This window comes from Cyprinus carpio, unplaced genomic scaffold (assembly GCF_018340385.1).
Source record: "Cyprinus carpio isolate SPL01 unplaced genomic scaffold, ASM1834038v1 S000006625, whole genome shotgun sequence".
Classification (NCBI taxonomy): Eukaryota; Metazoa; Chordata; class Actinopteri; order Cypriniformes; family Cyprinidae; genus Cyprinus; species Cyprinus carpio.
Window position 1 is genome coordinate 596,525 of NW_024879257.1, and position 17,225 is coordinate 613,749.

At 37.0% G+C, this 17,225-nt stretch overlaps 1 pseudogene; it reads left to right on the forward strand.

Moving 5' to 3' along the window:
- Window positions 1-1,096: 1,096 nt before the first annotated feature.
- The window catches only part of LOC122134598, a 53,465-nt pseudogene continuing 37,336 nt past the window's right edge, over window positions 1,097-17,225 (forward strand).

A 17,225-nucleotide genomic window follows, 5' to 3' on the forward strand; every position in this document is an offset into this window, starting at 1 on the left:
ACATAACTGTACCCACGCTCAAGCATACTTTTGATTTCTAAACAAACATTCTCATTCGTAAGGGGATGTGGTTAATGACAGCAGTGCTACTGGCACATTCTCACCAAACTAAATAATATTGTTACAACTAGAACATTTTTATAGACTGTACTAAGAACCTGATAATAGGCCCTACAAGTGACACAATGAGACAACACAGTAATATTATGTGTACGTTTCTATATAAGAATAATCATTCAAATGTCTCTTTTATAGGCCTGCAGGTTATTTCCTGCTAATCTGAGGAACAAAGTAGGCTACTTGAACTAATGTCTGTGTTTGCATGGAGCAGGGGAGAGCTTAGGAGGTTTCTTATTAGTTATTTATTTATTGTTTTATTTTATTTTATTGTGCTAATTTTAAGTGGAGTTGTGTGGTTTTGCCTCCAGCATTTATGAGCGTTTTTCGCTTAAAAAAAAAAATCACCACTCGGAGCAGGGTTTCTCTCATCAGCAGCGGAGAGTGGAAATCGGAACACCTGGAGTGGATTTAGAGCTTGGATTTGGAGTTGAGAGGGGAAATCTAACTCTGCTCCACTCATATGTGCTCCAGACAATGATGCTTTGGTTTCTTTTTTTGGAACCATTTTCGTTCGTGACTGAAAAAGAACGATATTAATTGTTTATAAAAATAAAATAAAAAAATCTTAAGCAATAAGGTTCCTTAATATAATAAATATTATATATAAATGTATTAAAGTCGCTTGGATAAAAGTGTCTGCTAAATGACTAAATGTAAATGTAAATGTATTTATATAGTTTAAAAATCTATAAGTTCTCACGGTTTGTGTGATACTGTTTAAATCTATTTTCAAAAAATTCTAATATCACAGAATATCTAGCTACTAATGTTATTTTTAAAGAATAACATGACCAACAATTTATTTAAACAACGATATTCAGTGAACAAAATAACCACTTTTATAGAAATCTGCATATAAGTTTTAAATGGATGATAAAAGCATTCTAACAGACCGCGATTCGTTGATTCTAATTAGTAGGCATCCCTTTAACAGGACCGAAAGGTGATGGTTGGGGTTCTCCGGCCTCTTGAAAAATACACACACCCCATTATCAGGAAGCGCCTGAGCGCATCAGGAGGACAGATTGGTCCAGTTCTCCAGGCTGCGCCACAATAAAGAACCTCTTTCGCGCTAGAACGATTGTATATACCTCTATAACAGTCGCTGCATTAGCTGCATTGTTTCATCTGTAATAGTGGGAGGCTGGAGCGTATCGTGGGAGGCAGTTTGCGGTTCGCTCGGTCAGTGTAGGTTAGCGCTGCCATTATATCCACTGGGTTGTGCGAGACATCGAACGGATGGAGGACTATACTACGGGTGGAGCTGGAACGGATGAATAAGGGATTTTTAGAGACCTGCATTAACATTGCATACGCGTTTTTTACGGCTCTCTATATCGGGGTTCCCCCAGCAGTTATCTTGCAGAGGCGGGTAGGCTTTAAACAATAGCGCCCGGAGGAGCGCTGGATACAGTATCGCTGAGCGCACAACCTCGGGCATCATCATCACCATTCACTACTACGAGCGTTCACCAATGGAGACGGCCACGCGCTCTAGTGTTCCTCACACATAGATTTCAAAGAACCGTAGGCGTAAAGTCCGACCATCATCATAACCATCATCCGTGGAAACGTATCCTGCAATGATGAATTCTGCCGAGGCGGCTGAGGAAGGACCGAACGATCCAGATACGGAGCCGTTTTTCAAAACTGGTAGGCTTATTATTTGCTTTTGTTACATTTGATGTCAGTGAGTTTATTTTACTCACTAGGTGCATCCATCCGCACATGCACTTAGAGGTTGCATTACAGAGTTAAACAGCATTAGAAGCTGTCAGATGTGTCCCATTATGTCCGAATGGCATAATTTAGCGGTCTGGATGTGCATCACACCCTTCACATATAGGGTATTGCATACATCGATCCTGTGATGCATATGTGTGATAAAACTCCCATATTCCTTAAAAGCCTGTGTGTGATGTTCATACGTGCTTTGGCACGTTCAACGCCCATACATTGCATATCTGGGTTATTGTGCACAAGAGCAAGGAATCCCCCTGTAAATAGGATGCTACCTCACCTGTCACTTTTTCTCACACCTTCAGCACCTTCTCTAATTACGTTACTATCACCTCTGGACGCGCCGGGGATCGCGCTGCGCGGCGCGGCGGGCGCGGGAGTGGCTCAGCCTTTTGTCGGTCGTGACATTGATTCATGTTTATAAAGCCTGTTGATTCAAACAAACAGTAGATGGTCTGAGTGCTGTACTTTCTTTTTCATGAGAAACAGAAAAGCTTTTTATTATGAGAAAAGGCAGCGTGGAGAGATGCAAGAAGGGAATCTACTCTTCTGCATCCAGCCAAGCCCCTGCTCATGTCCACCGTGACACCTCCACCAGCTGTGGTTTAGTGATTTTGTTCACTTTTATGTACTAGAGATTATCCAGTGCATGAGCTATGACCCTTAAAACTGACCCACTTCTGGTAACATAAGCCAATAATGCACATCTGTCTGTATGTTCCCTATGTAAAGCTCTGTGTGCTTCTGTGTTGGAATGTGAACATGCATCTATGCATGTCATAGGTGAGTATGAATGATATGGCGTGCACTCACTGTGTTTTGTGAATAAATATATATTATGCGTCATTTGCATCTACCCTGGTGTGGTGCGGATGGTGTTTGTTTACATGTGAAGATCATACACTGTATTATACACACCAGTGTCTGCATAATTTACGGTTTATATAATTATTATATGAACAGAGATGGCTAAACATATAGTTTTCTACTGTATGTGAATAAGTGTTTAGGGCTAGTTGTCATTTTACACTCCTGTTAATATTTCTCAGATTGGCTTATATGCCTTAGGTCTTGCTTTTGAGCATTTCCATCATTGTTGCACAGGTAAAAAGATACAGTTAATTTAACCCATATTGACCCACATTTGTAACAACATTCCCCAGTAGCGGGTCAAATTATATGAGAAGTTGTCACACTGAGAATCTTCCGTTATAGCACATTTAAACAGTTAAACAATTGCAAAACATTTAATGCAAAAGCAAAAATGCAATATGTAACATACAAAAATATTACCATTGTTATGTTTAATATAAACCATAATAGATATAAATAAATTATGTAAATGTTTTATGTTTTATAATTCTGTTTTCCTCTCCTTTACTTTTATTTGAATATTGTGTTTTGAATGTGTTATTTGTATCTGATGTGAACCACTTTGGACACCTTGTGGCTGCTGTAAAGGGCTATAGAAATAAAGTTTGATTGATTTAAATTAAGTAAATTGTATAAACTGTATAAATCATAAATAAAGTATAAATTGCAGAAGATTACAAAATTTGAAACACATGACTTGCTTCAATCTAAAATTAATATAAAAATGCCTTTGTTGTAAGAAAACCACATTATAAACATTTTTTATTTATTTTTTTAAATTGCATTCAAATATTCATATGGATATTACATTTATGTATGTCATTGTGGTTTACTTTTTATGCATCAGCTAGAAAAATATTATATTGGAATTTCTGACTCTTTATAAAAGACAGAATTTATTAAAAAAAAATGTTGACTGCAAAAATATATATATACATATCTCAATATTTTTGTCATTTTGGTTTTTATTTCCAGTAAAAAAATGTAAACTTAATTCAAACGGAAAACACGTTTATTTTTCTTATACCCCTTTTGCATGTTTTTCCTCTTTTTTTAAGCATAAAGTCATTAAATACATTTTTCAGAAAATACCATATCTCTTATGTAATTTTGATTCTTAATGAAATGTATCTTGATTTAGGAATGCTTACATATTTGTACTTGAAAAGAGACAAAGTAGAGTATGAACCAATTTTTGCAGTGTTTGATGTTAAGACAATTTTTTATCTATATATTAAAAAGCAACATACAAAACCACTGCTAGAATCAGGCATTTTTGTGAAAGGATTTTTGACCCAAAACCCTATAATTACAGCCTTCATATATAGCTTGACGTGTGTCAGTCAGTCTCTCTGATTTGTCAGTTAGCAGGAGGTGTGTGCACAGGGCAGACTCTGAGTGTCTCCTCCTATGACGGAGGTTCTCTGGCATGTTCCTCCCACACCCCCTGTGTGTAATCCAACATATTCACCATCTAATAGTGCCTGTATTTCTGCTCTCTTCAACGGATTAGCATGATCACACTGGGTGGGATACTCATGTGCATAGGATTGGACATCTGGGAATCAGGTTGTCCCTAGTCCGCAAGGATGTCAGACACTGAGAGAGGGCGGCAGAGGCAGACACCGCTGTGCCAATGTGGGAGATCACAATCACTGTGTGGGGATGAGCGTCTCGTTCATGCACAGCATTCCTGCAGATGCTCATCTGGGGTCTTGTTTGAGGTGTAAGAGGGAGGCAGAATGAAACAGAGCTTGAATGTTGGTTTATGAACATGAATCACTTCATTTTCTCTTACATGAGTCCACAGATAGATAGATAGATAGATAGATAGATAGATAGATAGATAGATCGTCCTTGTTACATAATGATTTCTAATCTTTTAAATGGCTATTATGCTTCTGGTGGTTCATGCTTTGCAGAATTTAAAAAGTAACTAGTCCGTAGAGTTTCTCATTTAAGCATTTTGACATTTAAAGGTTGAGATCTGCCAGAGAACGGATGTGTGTAGATTGTTGTGACATGATTTCTTAGCCCCAACAACCAGTTTTTAAATAAACATAGGCTCACACTGTGAAGCACACAGCTGTTGAATTTATGATTGCTCTTTTATTATGTTCATACATTCCAGGTGCATAGATAAAGGGTATTTGCTTTTCCTGATGGACACCATTCAGTTTGAAATCTCTCTTTATAACAGTGAAAACACAATAGTGACGCTGTAAAATGTTTTTAGAGAAACAAACTGTAAAAATGCTGTTAACTGAGTAAATGCTTTAATGCTGCTTTGTCATTTAAAAGTAAAATACCATCAAATTTTTGCTTTTTGCAAGTAACAGTATAAGAACATTCCCAGAAGTCCCTGAAAGCACATCTGATCTATATATTCTTTTCATTTCTGTAATGTACTATTAGTATATAGTATACTATATTAGTATATTTATAAAGTGTATATTTTTCCAAAGAAAATGAGTGGTGCTTTCTTTTTGAAAAAGTCCATCCTCATTTGCTTATTATATTTGGGTCTCTACTGTAGATGTCTGTAATGTCCACTAATCATAACATGCGCATGTCCTTGACTAAGTGACCTTGGTAAGTGAGTAAATGTAGTTCTTTCTTTTGGAGTGAAAATCCAGGATGTTTTGCTTGTAACTGTGTTCAATGGAGACAAATTGTTGAGGTTGTGGCCAGTCAACCAGAAAAAAAAAACTAGTGAACTTGTTATGCAATTACATTGCATGTGTCATCACACATTGAACTAGAAAAACTGTCTCCATTTCCATGAGTGCAATAGTACACAAGTATGCAAATTAGTGAAGATAAGGTTTCATCCTCGGGAAATCTGTTGGAACTTGATAATGACATGACTTTAGGGGTCATATCACATTGTTTTGATTTGTGAAGTTCATCTTCCAAGCATAAAAAGAAACTGAAAAACTGTGCAGGAAAATGAACAGCAGAGTAAAGTGTTACTACTGTAGTTACTGTAGTTATAAGATAGAAGGCTCAAAAGTGGCAAAAGAACTTGCTGCTTACTGAACATATTTTACTGAGCAGCACTGATATCGAAAAAGTGTTATCTTCAGCAACTAGACCACAAAGCAAAATCGCGACCTGTGCTATTATGATTTACTGTAATCCCTGAACATATGGATTTTACAAGATGCAAGAGTTACCCTCTACACCTCGTTCCACACAGAAGATTACTGTGCTTAAAATTTGAAACATGGTCTTCAGAGAGGCAAACCTTGCACCACACACTTCATCCTCAGCAGGCTTTCTCTACTGAATGAGGGCCAGAGGGGTTGCTGTAGCAACTGTTGCCAAGATTCCTGCTCAGGACTGGAGTTCTCTGAGCAGAATAGGTACATTCCGTGATTATGTTGGCCAGGAGACAGTGAAATCAATTTCAGAAGTATTTTTGGATTATATCCATTAGAGGCAACTCAGCTGCACTTTTTCATTACAATACTTCTACTTCCTGTCATTTGTCGGCAATGCACTGATTGAAACGGTTTCTATAGAAAACCTTTAAAGGGTTAGTTCAGCCAAAATGAAAATTATGTCATTTATGACTCACCCTCATGTCGTTCCAAACCCGTAAGACCTCCGTTCATCTTCTGAACACAGTTTAAGATATTTTATATTTAGTCCGAGAGCTTTCAGCCCCTCCATTGATAATGTATGTACGGTATACTGTCCACGTCCAGAAAGGTAATAAAAACATCTTCAAAGTAGTCCATGTGACATCAGAGGGTCCGTTAGAATTTTTTGAAGCATCGAAAATACATTTTGCTCCAAAAATAACAAAAATTACGACTTTATTCAGCATTTTCTTGTCTTCCGGGTATGTTGTGAACGCGACTGCTGTGACTGTTGACGTGCGACACTGCTGACGTGTTTTCTGGTGCGCCCAATAACAAAGAAAACACGTCAGCAGCATTGTACGTCAGCGGTGTCACTGCAGTGTTGTGAACGCGCTCATAACAGACCCGGAAGAGAAGAAAATACTTAATAAAGTCGTAATTTTTTGTTATTTTTGGACCAAAATGTATTTTCGATGCTTCAGTTAATTCTAACTGACCCTCTGATGTCACATGGACTACTTTGATGTTTTTTATTACCTTTCTGGATGTGGACATTATACCGTACATACATTCTCAATGGAGGGACAGAAAGCTCTCGGACTAAATCTAAAATATCTTAAACTGTGTTCCAAAGATGAACGGAGGTCTTACGGGTTTGGAACGACATAAGGGTGAGTCATTAATGACATAATTTTGATTTTTGGATGAATTAACCCTTTAAGGGACTTCAATAAATGTAATATTAAAGGAATAGTTTGCCCCAAAAATTCTAACTCTGTCACCATTTACGTTGTGTGTGTCACATGCTAGAACAAACCTCATTGGTTCTCGTACATCATACACGCGCGTTGGAGCTTCCGTGTTCACCATATGTGATGTACTTTACGTGTGTGAGTGTGACGGTCATTGTTTAGATTTAAAAAAAAAGCCTAAATTAAAGGAGACCTATTATGTCCCTTTTTACAATATGTAATATAAGTCTCAAGTGTCCCCAGAATGCATCTGTGAAGTTTAATATCAAAATACCCAACAGATTATTTATTATATCATTTTAAAAATGCCCATTTTGAGTGGAAGCAGAAATGCACTATTTTTGTGCATGTCTCTTTAAATGCAAATGAGCTGCTGTTCCCCACCCCCTTTTCCAGAATAGGGCTGTGCCTTTACAGCTTGTACCCCTCAGACACTTACCAAAAAAACATCAATTTGGTTTTGATTACCATGTCTATCATACTGAAATCATGCGTTTTAAACTATATTAGTTTAAAAGGATACTCCATCCCAAAATGAAAATTTTGTCATTAATCACTTACCCCCATGTCGTTCCAAACCCGTAAAAGCTTTGTTCGTCTTCAGAACACAATTTAAGATATTTTGGATGAAAACCGGGAGGCTTGAGACTGTCCCATAGACTGCCAAGTAAGCAACACTGTTAAGGTCCAGGAAAGTATGAAAAGCATCGTCAGAATAGTCCATCTGCCATCAGTGATTCAGCCGTAACGTTATAAAGCGACGAGAATACTTTTTGTACATGAAGAAAACAAAAATAACAACTTTATTCAACAATTCCTCTCCTCTGTGTTTCTCCAAATCAGTGTAGTGCCATTTTGACAAATCTGAGCCGTACGCCAGCGGCGTACACTCTTTTGTGTAAGCCGCGCCACAAGGATATGTTTTTTACGTGTATTTACACCTTGGTTTGAAAGAAAACAGCGCATCGGCGCAGCACGGCTGACACAGAAGGCCTACGCTGCCTGCGTACAGCTCAGATTCTCCAAAATGGCGCTACGCTGATTTGGAGAGACACAAAGGAGAGGAACTGTTGAATATAGTCGTTATTTTTGTTTACTTCGTGTACAAAAAGTATTCTCGTCGCTTTATAATGTTACGGTTGAATCACTGATGGCAGATGGACTATTCTGACGATGCTTTTCTTACTTTCCTTACATTAAAAAGGTATTGGAGGTTAAAAATGTTATATTTACTTACTACACTGAAAATGTTCAATTGATTCAACTAAAGTGCCAGTGTTGAAAGACATTAAGTTCTCATAATTCAACTGAGCCAACTAGACAGATAATGTAAGATAGATTGTATTCCATATACCATTAACCCAAAAACTGCATGTGAAAATGGAGAAATATGGAATAGAACATGAATTTACATTGGACTAAAAAAAGCCAAACCCAAGGGCCTTCATTTCAGATGTCCACCACATGCCATTGTTGTATATCTATGCAATATTTCAAAGCCATCTGCCTATTCAAAGATATTATCAGACGTTAACAGACTGTTTGATCACATTACACATTTCTGCTTCGAATCACAGGCTTTAGCCAAAGTGTGATTTACACAAGTGCTGTAGAGATTATTTTTAGATTTGCTGGAATACGCGATTCATCTTAAAATATTAAAGATATTGTTTCATTCCTTTTTGGCTCTTTATTTCTTCTGCTCACTAAGGTTTTTTGTATAGTTGATTTTAATTTATTTGATATTTGATGAGCTGTTTCAAGTAATCTTTCCTTTTTAGTCTTGTGGTCGATTTGTGGTGGGTATTTCTAAGCATAAAGCAACACTTCTGAAAATAGCGCCCCCATGCCCCATTCAAACCTACATTCCCCTGAATAGCCGGGAACCTAAAATTAGGTTATGTGAGATCACAGGCCAGTGTTATTGGACTGGGACCAGTTCTGATCTCACAGCTTAGACTTACACAATAGTTCATACTAACACCAAACCTCAGCCAGCCATTGTTTTCTGACTTCCCAGGACTGTAAGAGCCATAATCGTAGCTTTCTGGCCCTGTCACAGTTCTTGCTGTCCTTGGCAAGATTCAATCCTGTGGGTCCATTTGGCAACTTTTTGGCAGGATTGGTTTCATTTAGTAATTGCAGAGAGCAGACTGTTTCCTGGTACTTCTATGAGCTTTATATTACTGTTTATGTGGATACACCCTGATCCTATAACATGGGAAGTTCAGAATGCTTCATATCCCAACCCACTCGTCAGGTTGTATAATGGGTAACAGTGGGAGCGCAGTGATTCTTTTTCTGATGTTCAGTGAATATTCACAAAGAGTTAGTCTGCATAACCTGTACTGTACTCACATGAAGCATACATGATGAAGAGCTCATAAAACATGCAGAAAACCGTGCATGGCATCCTTATGAAATATGGATACTGCACTTTGTATGCAGTGGATAATCTCATGACATCTCAGTGATGCCTGTGTCCTTTCATCTGACATCTTAGATGTTACAATCTATCTGCAGTATTCACAAAGCTTGAAACAATCCCTGGTTCTGCTGGGTAAAGCAGCAATCCAGCATTTTTGTTTAGAGAACACCTTTGTTTTTAGTCTTGTGGAAAATAATGATACTGTTTCAAATACATAATGCATGTTTTGCATGTGTTTTGGTGCTTCAGAGTTTAATTTGGAAGCAACATGGTCGATCAAGTTTTGTAATAAGCTGCGTCCCAATTTGCATAGTTATATTAGGCACTGCAAATACTTTGCTGATGATGGAAAAGTACTGTGAGACAGACACACATACAATAAAATTGCACCTTGCTTCCAAGGACTATCTTGTTGCTTACTGATTGCATGTAAGCGTTAGCATCTGGCTAAATTCGTTATTACGTAACTTTTAGATGAATGCATTTTAAAACTGGTAGAAACTAACTGAAACATTGAAAGAAGGCAAGGAATTGCAATGCAGCAAAACTGAAAATAAATGTAAAGAAATACAATGAAAGATACTGATTACAGATTAGTTCAGTGTTATGTTTATTAAACTCTAATGTTGTTAGCATAGCAGTATGCTAATGTAAAACTCCTTTGAAATCAATTGTGATTAGCGTTTGCTTTGCTATTAGTGTGATGTATGGCAATGCTACCATGCAGTGCATTACAAATCAGTCACTCAAGTTCCATCTCAGCTTGCACACTGCTTTAGAAAGCAGACTCACAGTAGGCAGTGAGGCAGATCAGTAGGTTTTGGAACGGAGCCTCTTTTGTTGTGCAAGAGCTTGTGGGCAATACTAGGCCAAAAACATTCATGTATCCACACTTTAAATATCCAAAAATGTTACATAATCTGGGCACATTTGATGTTAAAGACATTAACTGAATTTGCTGTAAAGTATTATGTGACTCGATTAAGGATGCAGTGTTACATGTTTTTTTTTTTTTTAATTAGCAATTAAGTAGCAAGGTGTTACTCATGTGAGACTGCAAATAAATACTGTGATTTTTTTTGTCAAGACCTTGTAAAACACATCTTTGCAGGTAATAATCAATATTTTCATATTAAAAATATGGAATTTTTTACACTAGAGACAAAAATTTAAAAATGCAATTATTCTGTATTACATTTAAAAATAACTGGGTGAAAAAAATATATACATAACATACCTGTTAAAAAAACATTACTTTTTTTTTTTTGATGAAGCGTATTAGATCATCTGGGATGATTGATTCTGATTGATTCTATGTTAGTTTTGTGTATTAGTCCACCCAAAAATGAGAATTCTGTTATCATCTTCTCACATACATGTTGCTGCATGTTGACTTTCTTCACACAAATGTGATCTGTGAACTGGGTCAGTAAATTCATGAACTCTGTTGGATGTCAATATTTTCAGTCTGTTCTTCACACAAAGCTGTCATATGTCTTTAGAAGACTAAGAATATACAGCATCAGTTGAATGAACCACATTTTGTAATGCTTATTGTTTTTCACAGATTATTATTTGAAGCTTGTCAACACTAGTCTTCATTAACTTTAATTATATTGGCTAAAACAATCGAAATGTTTGTGTTCCACAGCAGAAATAAATTTTCTTGTGCAATAAATATTTAAAATGTCAAATTTATGTTCATGGTTAAATACGCTTCTGTTCACAAGGTCAGTAAGATTTTATCACTTTTGAAAGAAGGAAAAAATACTTTTATTCAGCAGGATGAAAAATTACAGTAATAATGTAACAATTTTTTTTCTATTTCAAATAAATGTTGTTCTTTCAACCTTCTATTCATTAAACAATCTTAAAAATATATAAGCACCAAAAACATTGTTTCCACAGAATAATTAAACAGCACAATTTAAAATTGATAATACCAAGATTAATATTTTTGCAGTATTTTTGATCAAAGAAATTCAACATGGGTGATCATGAGAGACTTCTTTCAAAACAAATGTAAAAAATCTTACCAACCCCAAACTTTAAACTGTAGAGTAAATACATATTTCTTGTGAGCGTTGGAAAATTTACTTTGCCTACACTTCACTGAACCTTGGACAAGGTTGTCACCAAACAATAGGCCAGATCAGATAATTGTAAATGAGAAATGACTGTGTTCAAGAGTGTTTAAGCAGCCTTGTCCTCATTTATGTGTGTGTGAGAGAGAGTGTGAAATAGCATCTGCTCTCTAGCAGGGGCTGGGGAAAGTAAGTTCTCACAGTAAATTTAACATGCCATGTTCAGCATCAAACGCTTCCACTCAGGTTTAATAGTTTATGTAGACTGCAGACGAGAGTGAGCAAGAGAGATAAAATGCAGACATCAGCAATGTAAATACCTTTTTAGGCCTCAGACAGACTCAACAGATGTACTGCATAGTAGTGTGTGTGAGAGAGCATGCATTTGTGTGTGTGTAAGCAAGTGCATGTGCATCTGTGAGCATGCAGCTTGTGTGTATACTGTATGTGTTTCTGCTGTCTATATGTGTTTAAGTGTAATTGAACTTTTCCCCACCGGCTGTCCCGGTGCCCAGCTGTCAGCCATGGGATTACAGAGCGGGCAGATTACACAACTAATGAATCTAAACAGAAGGAGACGTGCCAACAGCTGGGCCTCCCTGCCCCCCCGCTCGACCTACTATGGCCTACTACTCTTTTTTTCCATGAAGCCAGTATTATGCTTAACATTGTTGTCTGTCATTCAGTGTTTACAGAGTGTATGTGTCCCCAGTGATCCTTATACAAAACGTGGAAAGCAGCAATGTTGGTAACACGCCCACACAGCATTCTGTTTATATATATTTACCAAGAACAGAACTGTTGTTGAAGTGTATTTGTTATGTTTGCACACATTTGAATTCAAGGATGCTGTAGTACATACAATGTTTGAGCCAAAATTACATTACAGATTACAGAAAGAACCAGTTTGCTAACAAGAACTGTGGTGAAGGGAGTAAAAATTAGGATTTAGCTTTTGATGAGACCGATTCAAGTCAGAATCTACCTTTTTAAAATACCATTCTTCTCCCTTTTTCCATCACATATCAGCTTGGAGAGACTTTTTTTTTTTTTTAATAAAAGTGAAATATCAGATATTTAATAGGTCTATAATTGAAATAGGATGTGGTGTCTTTAAACAACCACTTTGCAGCTCATATAAATACCATGTTAAAAACCGTGCCTCCGTTCCAGGACATTTGCTGCTGCTTTAGTATGGTTAGGGGGAGGTGTAGTGTTGAGTTTTAAGACCTCAATATACTTCTCATACTATGAAATCAATGAATAAAATGCAAAGATCTGTCATAAAACTCTAGATGGCGTTGGCTGATAGGTTCTAACTCTATCTGATATAATTACATCATCATTCACATGTCTCAGCTGATTGTTTGAGCTTGCTAAGATTGCTGCTCAGCATTCAAATACTTGGCTAGTGCTCATTGTAGCAGTTGCAGTGGGCTTCAGAAATCCTCCACCTTCCCCAGCTCCACCTGTATACTGTAGATCCTGGCTCCAAAAGGGAGTCAGTCCCATAGACTCCCCATGTTAAAATGGCTTACTTTTCAGAAGGAAAAATTTTTTTGTACAGCCTGGTAGAAAAAGAGGGTTTTGGTCTATATAGCTAATTTTGCCCTTCATGACAACTGTGAGGGGGTGCATTTTTTATAACTAATCTTTTTAAACTATATTAAGCCTTAAAATTCTGCATAATTAAGGGTGTGGCCACTTGAGTGACAGGTGGATTGCTGCTGCTGTCACCACCGTCGAGCTAGGTGGGCGTGGTTTCAGTAATTTCATGTATTTTATACGGGTGGTTATTTCATATATGTTACATATGCAGCAGCAGTATTTCCTGCATGCTCACAGCAGCATATCTCTGGATGTATTAAAGACTCGGTACTTGCTGTACCGCAGCAGCAGCATAGCCAATCAATTCCACCAAGACCAAACACATTAACATTGCCATGTTTATTTCCATGCTAAAGTCTCAGAGAGCTGTCATGACAGAACTGGTGTGACGCCATTTTGAATAAAATCAGGCCAAACATAGTTCACTTGGAGTTCATTTGGAAGTTCGAAACAGTTGCCAAACTTTCTGGAAAAGTTTGCTCTGGCTTGTAAACACCTTCAAACTACCATTGGTCTTAGGTGTGCTCTGGGGCTTTGTGTTCTTTGACGTGGCTCATTTCTTCTGTTAAGTCCTTCAAGGTCAGACATAAGCAAGTAAAAACATGAACATACTGGAGAGCTGTTTTATAGTGGAAATTAAAGTTGTAAGCGACATTGACACTTTTTCATGTTTAATACTGTAAAGCTGTTTGCTCTAAAGCAATCTATGATAGAACATGCTCTATAAATGTGATGTGACTTGACTTGAGTGCCGAATTGCAGAGCTCGGGCAAACACGTCACTATCAAATGCTTTCTTAACTGCTGTTTTCTCACTGTTGTCAAAGATACACTTAATATGTTGTTATTATTGTATACTGTTTTATTCTATTTGCACCTGCCTTAAAAGATAGAGACCATGTTTTTTAGTATTTGTGAAGACCACATGTAATAACCTAAAGGGATAGTTCACCCAAAAATGAGAGTTCTGAGATCATTTACTCACCCTCATGTAATTAGCAGCTAAATGTTTTCTTCAGAGATCATTTTACACTTCTAGAGAAGTTTACCTGAATGTTCATGCTGCTCTTTATACATACAATGAAAAAGAGTGGTGACCAGGTTTCAAGCTAAAAAATAACTGAAAGAACCATAAAAATGGTATAGTATTAGTAGTAATCACTTCAAATCATTTATCATTTGGTATCATTTCAAATACGGCACACCAAGACATGTCACATAATTTTTAAGGGATAGTTCACCCAAAAATGAAAATTCTGTTATTAATTACTCATCTTCTTGTTGTTCCAAACCCGTAAGACCTTGTTGATGACTCCACATGGACTATTTTAACGATGTCCTTACTACCTTTCTACTACCTTTAAGGTTTTTTTACTTTATGGTTGCTATTTTGACATTCTTAGAGCTTAACAGGCCCTTGTCACCATTCACGTTTATTGTATTGAAAAGAACAGCAAGAACATGATCTCTAGAATTTCATTTTGCAATAAACTATTGTTAAATTAAAGTAATATGGGTTTAGATGGACCACATGAGGTTGAGTAAATTATTAACTTTTCCTTTGAGAATCATGTGAAAAACACTTCTCGGTTCTCATTCAATCTTCTGAAACCTGAAGCAGGCGTGTTTTTCCTTCTTTGTCTGTGGTGGTTACCAGCCCTGAGTCTATATATAACTTTTATATCCCTTTTTTCTCTCCTCTTTTTTTCCCTCTCTCTCAGTTCCGTCTTTCTCATCAGGATCTCTTAGGAATGATGGAATAAAGGCAGCTGATGTTCTAACAGTTTTAAGAGAGAAGGTTGCCTTTGTCTCAGGTGGGAAATGTATAATTGCATTGTAAACACACACACACACTCATTTACTGTGGACCAGCTTTGTCTTAGCACCCTCTTAAGCACGCACCCACACAGGCTCATGGGTATTACCATAATTAGAGCCATTGAAGTGCTCTGAGTAGTAAAATTAGTAATAAATCGGTCCTCTTCTTTTCAGGAGGAAGAGACAAGAGAGGGGGACCCATCCTTACATTCCCTGCACGAAGTAATCATGACAGAATAAAACAAGAAGACTTACGGAAACTGGTGACCTACCTCTCTACTGTGCCCAGGTTATAAAATTCCAACATTTATTTGGAACACCTCACTTAAAATATCCCTAAAAGATTTCCCTGAAGAAAAGTGTCCTGAGAAAGCAGTCTCTGTGACAGCCCTAGACTCAGTAAACAGCATAAAAGGCCTCTGCTTGTTTAGCCCTCAAAAATCTTATCAAAACCTAAACTAAAATTGCTTACAGCACCACCACACTTTATCATAATATAATTTCTAAAGTTTGAGACATAAAGGGTGGAGATATGGATGCATTAAAGCCTTTGATTAGAGCATCTATTTGATCTTTAGGTCGTTCTGATGCAATGTGATGCAACTCTAAAAATGTATAGCTTCACTGATGCAGAACTTTGCAAGTTTAAGCAGTTGTTCAGAAGATACTGTATGCAAAGTTTTTATTAACATTTCCTTGGATGGCTTTAAGTAGTTGGGCTTTCCTCTAACTTTCTCAATCTCTTTATCTGGTGCAGTGAGGATGTAAGTAAACGAGGGTTTACAGTGATCATAGACATGCGCGGCTCGAAGTGGGATCTAATCAAGCCGTTGCTGAAGACTCTACAGGAGTCGTTCCAGCTGAGATCTGCGTCGCTTCTCATTATCAAACCAGACAACTTCTGGCAGAAGCAGAAGGACCAACTTTGGCAGTGCCAAGTTCACCTTTGAGGTATACAATGGAATTTTGTCTAATAAGAAAGCCACAGAAACGACATATTGATTTTATCAAGGTATCAAAGAGTTAAGATCTAAAAACTGAAAAAAATTAAACATTGGTTTTGCCAGTGGTGAGAAGTGTTTTTTTTGTTGTTGAAAAAAAGTTGTTTATTTTTTGTGACATGTCTTTTATGCTCACCAAGGCAAATAAGTAAAAAACCATAATATTGTGAAATATTATTACAATTTAAAATATCAGATTTTTTTTATTATTATATACTGATTGGTACATCAGTGGTTGTTCTTTTTTTATTTTAGACCAGTATGGTTTTCAGTGGAAGGTCTGACTAAGTTGGTGGCCCCGTCTCAGCTGACGGCAGATCTGGAAGGGACCCTGGAGTACGACCACGTGGAATGGACTGAGCTCCGTGTTTCTCTTGAAGAGTTCACTGGAGGCGCTCTGCACCTCCTTTCTCGGCTGGAGGAGCTGCAGGGGTGCTGTCTCGCCAGGAGCTGGCCACTAATGCCAGAGGAAGCACGGAAACTCCTGGAGGAGCACGCTCGACTGAGGAAGACTATTGACGAAGGCCCCGGTGGATGAGTTAGACCATGAAGGGACAGCGGCTCCTTCAGAAGATCAGGGACGGGGGAGACGGAAGGCTCTCTGGCGGGGCAGACTTCCAGAGTTTGGTACCTAAGATTTCAGAACCCTGTTGGATCAACTTCAAGTTACGCGGCAGGGCAGCACCTGCTACAGGCCTGGCACAACCGCAAACAGCCGCTGGAACCATGTTTTCAGTTACGACTGTACGAGCAGGATGCAGAAAAGGTCAGAATGAAAGTGTGAAATATGGGAGAAGAGTAAACAACAAAGGATAACAAACTATCAGGATGAAAAAAAAAAAAAAAAAAATATATATATATATATATTAGTGCAAATATAATCGTAAAACAAAAATTGTAAATGTGTATTTTTGGTGTGATTATACAACAACTTACAATAATAATAATAACTTTTTATCATTTTAATAACTTTTAAGAACTATTATCATTATTATGAATGTATTTTAAATAATATAATTTTTATTTATTATAAACTTAATAATTTTAAATATAATACTATTCAATAATAATATAATAATAAAATTCTATATTTTAATGTTTGTTAATATTATTATTTTATTTAATAAAAATATATTTTTAAATATTTTAATTTTTTACTGTAGTAATAATTCTGTTCTACATTAAATAAAAATGATTTAAGGTATTTAATAAAAA